Raw genomic sequence first — 10,706 nt, 5'->3', positions numbered from 1 at the left:
CCAACAGTAACCAATTGTTCCTCCTTACCTCTGATTTTGAAGCAAGACACACCTCTCTGCTTAAGTGTCATTTTTCTTTCTCTTTTTAGTCCGCTGGTAGTTATTCAGTTCATGCAGCTATAATGTAGTCTGTATCAGTCTGCTGGAAGCAGACTATAAGACTGATGAATGCCTTTTGCTTAAGTGGGAGAAGGGGAAGTGGGAGAAGGGGAAGAGAACCTAAGGAAGATGCTGAGTTTCTGGCAGCAGAGAAGGAGAGTGTGGTCTTTACCGTGGAAATAATACTTCCTTGCCGTTCTTGGTGCAGAAAATCATCGATGGAGTCATCCCAGTCTTGTAGACATTCCACCACTGATTTCAGATGCAGGAAACAGGAAGCTCGGGGGATAAGAGAAAGAGGACAGGGGGTATAGAAAAGTTGGCTCCTTGTGTTGTCCTATAATAAAGAATCCAAGACGAACCATTTCAAAGTGTTTCCAAAGTCCCTCCCTCAATCCTTTTTATGGTAGTTGCCTTAAGACAACAATTGTGGCTTTTCCCTGGTGACTGGGAAGAAGGGAGAAAGTAAAAATATAATGGCGGATCCAGCTCTAAAGGCCACTTGCACCCTTCTCTCCTGTCTGCACCATTCAGTATATGTCTTGATCTTGTCATTCACTTTTCCCTGTTCACAGGAATAGGATCTTCAAGGAAAACAGAAATGCACAAATACTGTCACAGACCTGGATAAGAACTGAGGTGGAGGGTCACCTAAAGGGCACAAGGTGGGCTGACCTCAAGATATTTGCCCTTTATCAGGGCACAGACTAGGTTGGAGAATCTGCCTAGAGCGTGTGTATGTTCTGTGCTGTCAAGTCAGAACTGACTTATAGTGAACCTAACAGGGCTTCCAAGGTAAGTGAGATATTTAATGAATGGTGTTACCAGTTCCACTCCAGTGAATTTCCATGGCCAAGTGGGAATTTGAACCCTGTTCTCGAGAGTCCTAGTCTGTCACCTTATCCACTACACCACACTGGGTACTATGTGAGGACATGAGAGTATGCCGTTTCTAACTCCATTACTTTTGTATCTCTGCATTTACCTGTTTCTCTCTTTCCCTACAGATGTGCTTTTCTTTCTTTCTTTCTTTCTTTCTTTCTTTCTTTCTTTCTTTCTTTCTTTCTTTCTTTCTTTCTTTCTTTCTTTCTTTCTTTCTTTCTTTCTTTCTTTCTTTCCTTATACTGCCCAATTAATGTGAAACTTGTAACTTATGAGTTTAAGAACACTATATTACTATACAGATTTTCCTTGAATTCATTCATTCATTCTTATTTATTTATTTATTTATTTATTTAGTTATTTAGTTATTTAGTTATTTAGTTATTTAGTTAGTTAGTTAGTTAGTTAGTTAGTTAGTTATATCCCACCTTTCTCCTTAAAAACTCCCAATTATAACTATGTTGGAACAGCTGTGCAATCAGCATCTCTGAAGAGTGAAATCCAATGAAAAAAATTGCCACCTGTTAGTGTGTCTTAGCTCATGAGAGATTTAGCAGTCATTTGGTCAGTGTGTCACTGAATGTAACTGCCCTTGAAACAGCAAGGTCATCCATCAGATTTAGATCAGGAGAAGAAAAAAGCTTTGAATCTGAACTCCAAGAGTTTTCTTCCTTTCATTTGCTTGACGCTGGGATGGAGGGAGAAGATGTTGATCCACCACTGCAGTACTCTCATGAAATACCATGCCATAGATTAAATAACCAGCAAAAACAATGTGTTTCTTTCCTTGGAAATTATATAAAGGAACTCCAAATTCATCAGAAACAGACTGTGAAAACATGTGTGGGTCCAGAACAGATGCCATAGCAATATTTGTTTTCTAGGAAGTGTTTTTTAAAAATAGAATCATCCATTCTCTTTTTTATTGTCAAATTGAAGGAAAGCAACCCTAGAAAACAAAGCAGGGACAAAAAAAGAAAAATGTTTTGTTACACAGAGAAGGTAGGTATGTTCTGGATGTGGTCTGCAGAAATCAAACATTGTGACATGTTGCGACACACAGGTGGTGTACGTGGAAAGAAAAGAAACAGGAAGAGACCACTGCTCCTGAGAGGTAATAAAGAGAAATGGAAATGTTCCATATTTGCAAGGAGGGCGCACAGGCTAACAGTGAAAACAGCAGGCAGCTGGACAAACTACCACGCAAATATGCAGCTGCCACAAATGACCAGTACAGGTGACAATGTCAATGGCCAGCAGTGGGATTTCCTGTGTGTTAGAGAAGCCATTGGCTGCCATGATGCTTGCTCCAGCCACTCTACCTCCTGTCATCCCTTTGCAGTAAAAGTTCCTCATCCCATTGGGAGCCCTTCTTTCCATACAGGTCAGCCGTCACTTCAGTGTGTCTGCTCCTAGCACAGGGAAATCATGGCCACTTGATTTTTCTTTTAAAATCACAGCAAAACTGAATACAACCAATTCTTGAACTTTTATTAAGTGAAATACCCTGCTTGTATTTTTCAAAATGTGATTTTGAAGTGTTAGATTAGACTGTCACACTTCACATATTATTAATATTAATGGAGCAATGTGAAACAATGGAATCAACTGAGAACAAGCAGAATTCTCCCAAGGGATGTAGGGGGGAAGTTACTGCTTATTCATGGAACGTTTTTTTTTTTGCATGCAGAAAGACCGAGGATCTCTAGGTAAAAGATTGTCAGGGAGTCAGACTGAGAAACACCAAAACTGAGAACTAGAAAGCTGCTGTCTGTCAGAGAGAGAGAGAGAGAGAGAGAGAGAGAGAGAGAGAGAGAGAGAATAATAGGCTAGAATGACCAGATCTTGCTTCAAATATCAAAGTTAAGTAGGCAAACAGCTTTTAGAATATGTGTGGGGAAATGTAGAGCTTTTGGTGTCGTTATGCTGTCAACCACAGAAGCAGTCAGCTACCACAGTCATTGGTACTTATATAACACCCCATAGTGCCAAAGCATTTTCTAGGCAGTTTGCAATATGATTATGCAAGAAACACTTTACCCCCACAGCAAGCTGAGTACTTATTTTATTGATGCAAGATTGAGTCAGCCTGGAGAGGGCACAGTTCCATTTTGTGCTCAGATCTTTAGAAGACAAAAAAAAGAAGAAGAAGAAGAAGAAGAAAACCAAACCATATCTGTAGATGATTCATAGGACCCTTCCAGCTCCACAGTTCTAAGGTGATGATGGTATTTGGCTATACAGCAAAACCATATTTGGCTATTTAAAAGCACAAGTCAAATCAAGGAAACTGTAGAAAGAAAGTGAAGGAGCAAAAGTGCTCCCTTCCAATTCGTGTTATCTTTGTATTCACACATTCTGTGGGAAATGACATGGGTGCAAATACAGAGAGAGAGAGAGAGAGAGAGAGAGAGAGAGAGAGAGAGAGAAGGCAATACAACATAGTTCTCTCCATGTTAGGATTAGCTGTGGCTTTTGAATTTGGCTGGTGCAGACAAGGAAGAATTTCATTTCAGAAGAATTTCTCATATTTCTTCAATTTGGGATGGAAAGAATTTGAGGTTTTTTAAAAAATGTGAATTGGGAGCAAACAAAACTGACTGATTTTCCCACACTTCCTCAGGGATTTCCATCTAAAGCTGAACATTCTCAAGTGGAATACTTCAGCTTTACTTTTATCAGACCTTGTATGCATAGAATTCTCTTGCTTCACATTTTAAGTTAGTGGACATGTGCAAGGTCCAGTGGTGGAACAGATGCCTTCATCTTACCATTTGCTCAATAGTCAGTGAATAACAATGAGAGATAAATGGTTTTACCATTATTTTATGTTCTGCCCAGGGGAGGCTCGTGATTCCCATGTGGTGAGGTGTGTGTATGAAGCTGATCCATCTCCATTTGGACTTTAAAATTGCTATCCAATGTGTTGATCTGTGCCCTTCAGATAGGTTCAGAACCTTGGATAACTCAGTTAAAGTTCAGACAAATGTGTATTAAATGCACCTCCCTCACAACATTGGAGTTCCCAGCTTCCACTGGATAAGACATAAAGTTCTTAGTTCATCAGAACCTTCATTTCTATTTAAAGCAGGGGGGGAAATCATTTACAAAAGACTAGGCAGCATTACCTACAATCTAGTCACTGCATAACTTTTTACTGGACATAAGACAGACTACTATAGACATGAAATTGAAAGGACAAGAGGATCAACATATCTGAGTGCTTTAAAATTTCTGTGGAAGTCTATATATGGATAAACCCGCCATTGAAATCTACTGTACACTTGCTTGCATATTTCCTACTGTACTTTACAAAATACTGTACTTCACTAAGTAATGGTTTCTAACAATACTCAAAACACTAGCTGAATTACAAAAAAAGTACTAGCTAATGATGCCAAGAGTTTAGTCAAAGCTGCAATTGTCCACAAAATGCATTGCTACTTTGGTAACTATCAATCATTCTGGCCACAGGAGATTAAAATAAATACAGCAACCATCTAATAGTTTTAATGCTTCTCATTCAAGAAAACCTGAAATAAGCTCATGTACTTCTGAACACATTTCTTATGCTTTATTATCCGGCAAAGCCAGGCATATGTCTCAGATGCAACTTTTTAAGATGTATCTGTATAAAAAGACTGAAGCCTGTGAAAGCTTCTGCTGTGTTAAAATGTTTGTATTTAAGGTACGTAACACGAGACTCATTTCGCTTTACCACAACAGTCACAGTAAAAGGTTTTTATGTTGATTGGTACTGATAAAAGACAGCAAGTGATGTTTAGGAAGAATACAAAATTTTCACAATGGAGGTATATATGCCATCACCTTCCATCACTCATTATGGCCATGTCTCTAGTCTTTGGTTTCCCTCCCCAGCACCAACTGATGTTGATCACAGAAGTTTCATGCAGCTACTGCTACGTTCTCCTTTATCTCTGTGGTTGTCTCATGTTACCTTCTTTTCCTTCACAGGATGAACCAATGCTGAGCACCTAAACCAGCACTGCTTGCCATCAGCTAATCTGCATCCCTCTGAGCTCAGACTGATCGGAGCAAATGGTGTTAGGGCATAGGACTTGCCAGTTGTTGCAGAAACTCTGCTTGTCCTGATTTTTCTGCTTCTTACAGTGGATCTTTCTATATTCCTATGGCTTTCCTCAGTAAATTGTTCAGTCTCTTTATATGAAATTCTTTTAAATTTAAAGCACACTTAACTCCTCCTGCTTTATTGGAGCCTGTAAAGCAGCCATTCTCAACAGGATGTGTGAGTGAGTGAGTGAGTGAGTGAGTGAGTGAGTGAGTGAGTGAGTGAGTGAGTGAGTGAGTGAGTGAGAGTGAGTGAGTGAGTGAGTGAGAGAGAGAGAGAGAGAGAGAGAGAGAGAGAGAGAGAGAGAGAGAGAGAGAGTTGCATATGGCCCCCTGGGGAGCCCTGGCACACTTGAAGTGGGGCACAGACTGGAAATAATTCTTCACACATCACCTAATAAGGTTTTTATGCGAATTATACAATTTGGTCTATATTTCTTTCATATTTCATTTATGGCCATGGCCAAAATAAAGAGAGGTTTAGAATGGCTGTTCTAAATCACTTTTTGGTAACTTTGGTGAAAGAGACGTCTTGGTATCTGGGACTGGAGAAGACAGAAATATATACATTGTTCTTCCACTGTCTTATGCGATCTGAAGAGAAACCAGAGTATACTCATATTCCACTGTCTTGTCTTGTATGGCTCATCACAAGAAGCATCTGGCTACAGTCTAGAAAACTCTCACTTGTCACAAGGAGACAAGTAGATTTTGCAGGGGGGGGTGCATTTGTTCTGAAAACTAATGGAAAATGAACTGTCCCCATGTGTTTTTGTTATTAAGGCAAAGGAACAGTCAGTTCAATGAGCTCTGAGTGAAAGTTCATGTGTTTTTTATTCACTGGATTAATTTCAGTGTTCCTATTGCAATGAAAAATTGCCACTGATTTCATTCATCTGTTCCTATTGCAATGAAAAATTGCCAGTGTCTGGCACAGGTCAGAGAAAAGTTAAGAGGATAGGCAAAGGGGAGCAGGGAAAATGACAGAGATAAAAAGGCATCTACATAAAGGAAGCCCTTTGTTCCTATCACAAATCTGTCAAGCTTGCTACCAGGGAAGAAAGGTAGTGACACACCCGGAAAACATCATTCCATTGGGAAGGGAAACATGGACGTCAGAGGCACAAGACTTGATGGGCACCTGCATTGGAATAAGTGCAAGGAAAACAAGTAGGAGGAAAAGGAAAACTAGTGGGAAAAGTCCAAACTTATGCAATCCAAATAAATAAATAAATAAATAAATAAATAAATAAATAAATAAATAAATAAATAAATAAATAAATAAATAAATAAATAAATAAATAAATAAATAAATGCAGTTCAAAAGATGCAAGGGGTGTTATTCTGCTAAATGGAGACGCAAAAGGAAACTTTTAAAATGAAAATGAATGCAGAAATGAAATAGCCTTTTTTTCTTCTGTACACAATGAAGTGACAACTCATCTCCATCACTACTTCTGCAACAGTTACTGGTACTGTGGCAACAGTGTATGTTTTGTGCTGATATGAAAGTGCCATGATCCATATAAGGTAGTGATGTTGGTACCCTGTGTCATCTTAAGGTTTGCTGCATTGACCCAACAACCAAAGTTTCAATTCGTTTATGTATCTATCTAAGGATTTATCTGTGGCACAAATGCTGTATGTTTCTGTGCAAACTGCTGCGGCTAAATCTAGCTCATAGCACTGAGCATCTAATTTAAGCCAGCTGTCTTGCACTATGGTCTTTGTGACCCTGGAAGCCAGCTTCTGTACAAGGATGTCCATTTAAGTGGTTAGTGAATTACAGGCTTTTTCTGTGCTTTTATCAGTCATCATCCCTGTTGTTTTCCTTCCAAAGAAGAGCTTCTCATCTTTAGATGCCAGCTTCTCTATATTTTATAGCTCAGATTTATACACGGAATCACGTTTGCAAAAAGGGAAAACACATCAATCACTTGGAATACCTAAGTACGTAGTTGCCATTATATCATTTCTATTTCCTTCCCATAAGTTCAACACCATTGTTTACTGCTATAAAAATGTAAGCTCTGCTTTTGAGCTTCTAAATCTGAAACAAAAGTAGATAAAATGGGCAATGCTTTTTACCTTGCTTGCATTAATTATTCTATTTCATGCTCACTTATAATGATTCCTGCATGCATTCCTGCTGAAACCAGGTCAACAACAACTGTGGAGGGGTTGCTCCATGGCCAAATCTCTCAGTAGAGAGTTCAGAGAAGGCATGCACAGAAATAGTCTTGAATGTTTTGTATTTCAACAAATGTACATCCCCATCAACTATTGTACTTAAGCTGCTCGACAGAGAAGCCTGAGGAGGGTGGCCGATGATACCACTGATCCTGCTAATGAAAACAGCAACATGACATCACTAGTCTTCACTGACATTACATTGTTTTGTTATCAAACCACATCCAACTTATGGGAAGTCTAATAAGGTTTTTAAAATATGTGAGATATTTAAGGGGTGGTTTTACCTGTGCCACTTCCCCAGCCCTCCTTGTGTCTCCATGACTTAGCAAGAATAAGTAGGTTAAGTCTCCTGAGTCATAACCATCCACAGCACCACACTGGTTCTTGATACTGTGCAGAAAGTACATACATCTATAGCAGATTTCTGATTTCTTGGTTTAACATTTGCATGTAGAACTAGACACTGGACAGGTGTCTAGGAGAGTGAAGCTCTTCTTTTGGAATAATCCACACTAACACTACAAGTTTGGCTGTGAAGAATACATGTTTGAAGAGCCTTTGCCATATGAGGACTGCACGGTTCGCACACACTGAGTGCAAGAGCCTTTGAACAAAACATTGTGTAGACACATGATTATAGGAAAGGATTGCGATGAAACAGGGATTACTCATGTACAGTCACAATCAGTTCCAGATGGGCTTGCATGGGGAAAAGTGTTTGGCAGATGGTAATGCAGAGTCGGAGTCTTTCTTGGGATCCGCTGAGAACATACATGCAGAAGACTAAACTTGATGACCTGAGTTCTGGCTGGCTGAAACCAGAACAAAAACCATGCTACCAGAATGGAAAACGATCAGAAAAGGAATGCCATTATGGAAGTGCTTTGCTGAACTGAAAATCAAACATTTGCTAATGAATATATGCAACTGGATATTAATGAAAGACATCTTGCTTGCTTTTCTTTTATAATGCTCTCCATGCCACACACACACTTAGAAAGAAAAGGACAGTAGTTGCAGAAATGAGACTCTGGTTTTCAAGGCCAGTAGACCCTTGCTTGGGGAGGCAGAAAGAGCACCAAATGCATTTGCCTCTCATGATCGAGTGAAGACAAGATTTTAACTCAGTCTTCCCCAAGTGCACACTGTAAATCAGTGGTTCTTAACCTTTGTTACTCAGATGTTTTTGAACTGCAACTCCCAGAAACCCCAGCCAGCACAGTTGGTGGTGAAGGCTTCTGGGAGTTGCAATCCAAAACTCCTGAGTAACCCAAGGTTAAGAACCAGTGCTGCAAATGGTGAGGGCTAGAGAAGCAGTAAAATCAATGGATGATGGAGGTGGGGGGAATAGATGCACAGTACCTGCTTTTTTTCATGAGCCTTTTTCCTCTTTGGAATCTCTCCTGTATCAATGTTAAAGCACGCCAGGAGCTCAAGCAGTTTTAAATATCCTTTGAACTGCAGAGCTGGAAGGAACCCTGTGGTTCATGGACCCCAGCCCCTGTCAAGGAGGCACAGTGAGGAATCAGACTCCCGACCTCTGACTCAGCAGCCAGAGTCCTAAACCACTGAGCCGTCCAGTGGCTCATAAGTCTTAGTTTACTTAACGATTATTGGGAAATCTCATTGTAACACGTTTAAGAATCCTAGGGGGGGAAGGATAAATACACTAAAGCTTAAACAATGTTCCATAATAAGTCCGTTTAAGCAGGATGTTGGTGGTTTCTTTTGTAAAGCATCTTTTCCTAATAAGAATCTTTGAGTCATTGATCGGAGCATGATCTGAGAGCAGATGACAAAGCCTTTATCCTGAAACTAGGCAAGTCTGGATCTGGCCATTGCCTAGATGGTAAACCATGTGCCAAGAAATCCTGTGTATGTTGCCATGAGTAACATGGTGGTAGAGAGGGATGTATAATTATACTGAAAACATCAACAAATGCTTCCATTATTACCAGTGGCTCGAGGGGTTGCAGATACATACTTTCTGAGGCATGTGTGATCATGAATTAACTGTTTAAAGTGAGGCATGACAACAATACAGAGAACTAGACTGAGTTCCAGTCCAAAGTATGTGAATAAATAATTTCAGGGTGATGATTTTGTGTGACTAAGGAGACCATAAAACATGCCTGCTGTTCTATGAGATGATCTTTTAAGGCAAGCATCATTGAAGTTATTGGTAGTTGTACTGATGATTAAGAAATATCCAGTTAGTATTCATGTGTTCTGTCCTTGAGCTGCAGAGCTGAGTTTTTTGAGTTTCTAAACAGGATTTTAGAGTGCATGCCCCTTAACAGCAGAGAACTGCCTTCAATGATTGTAAAGGTCCCACTCCACAAACCTCTCCATCCATAAACACCCCATAAATACCCTTATACAGCTTAGTGTGATTTCAGATTATACCCTTTATCCACCAGTGTGAAAAGAACCACATTATTATTGTTCGTGTTAATAATGCTGTGTATGTAACAATCATACATTTTCCCATGCCTTTACATGCCTATTCCAAAATGAAATTATGAGTTAGGCATCAAGTTGCAGAGCCATAGGTTGGGAATTTGATTCCCACTGTGCCTTCCATGAGAATGGCTAACCTGTGTATCCCTGGATATGCTGCTTAGCCCCAGAATGCCCCCAGAAGTAGGGAATAGTAAACACTTTCTGAGTACACACTACTAAATATGGGCACAAACTGAACTACTAACCGGAAAAAAATGAACCGAGCTGTGTCATGATTCAGTTTGTGGTTTGGTTCATGAAACCCATTTTGCTGAAATGAAATTAAGTGCCAAATTTTTTTGTGCTTTGTTTTGCTTCGGCAAAATGGATGCTTGCCCACCCCCTTCCTGCTGCCCCTGTCACCTCCCTACCTAGTCCTGCTTTCTCCTAACCCTCTTCCACCTCCATTGCCACCATCTTCAGGGACAGTGGCCTGGCTTCTTTTCCAGCTGATAGTTAGGTGCATGTGCTGAGCCAGCCGGCCTGGCTCCTGGAAGGGAGAAGCAGAGGAGGGAGCAGAGGAGGCAGCAGGGACAGGTAGGGAGGCGATGAGGGCAGTGGGAACGGGTTGGCCGGATGGCAGAAAGGGCAGGGGCAGGAGGTTCCTCATCCCTCCAGGCACAAACTGGAATAGCGAACCATGAACCATCATGAACCACTGGTTTTCTGGTCCGTGCCTGTCTGAACTTGCTACCTAGAAAACCATGGAAAGGTTCACCATAAGTCAGAATTGAATTGACACCACATAAATGTTATTATTATTGTAGACATACCAATTGAGTTCAGTGAGAAAGGTGTGAATATTAATGAAAAACGAAGCTGGAAAAGTGAAGCTGAAAAGCAGGCAATCCAAACTTAAGACAGAAGCTCTTCTTCAATTTTCAGTGTATTTTCTTCATCTCCCATCTTAGGAAAAAAAAGAATACAGTATTATAATAAAA

The sequence above is a fragment of the Pogona vitticeps genome, chromosome 5 (genome assembly GCF_051106095.1).
Source record: "Pogona vitticeps strain Pit_001003342236 chromosome 5, PviZW2.1, whole genome shotgun sequence".
Classification (NCBI taxonomy): Eukaryota; Metazoa; Chordata; class Lepidosauria; order Squamata; family Agamidae; genus Pogona; species Pogona vitticeps.
Note: the sequence above shows the minus strand (reverse complement) of the source record.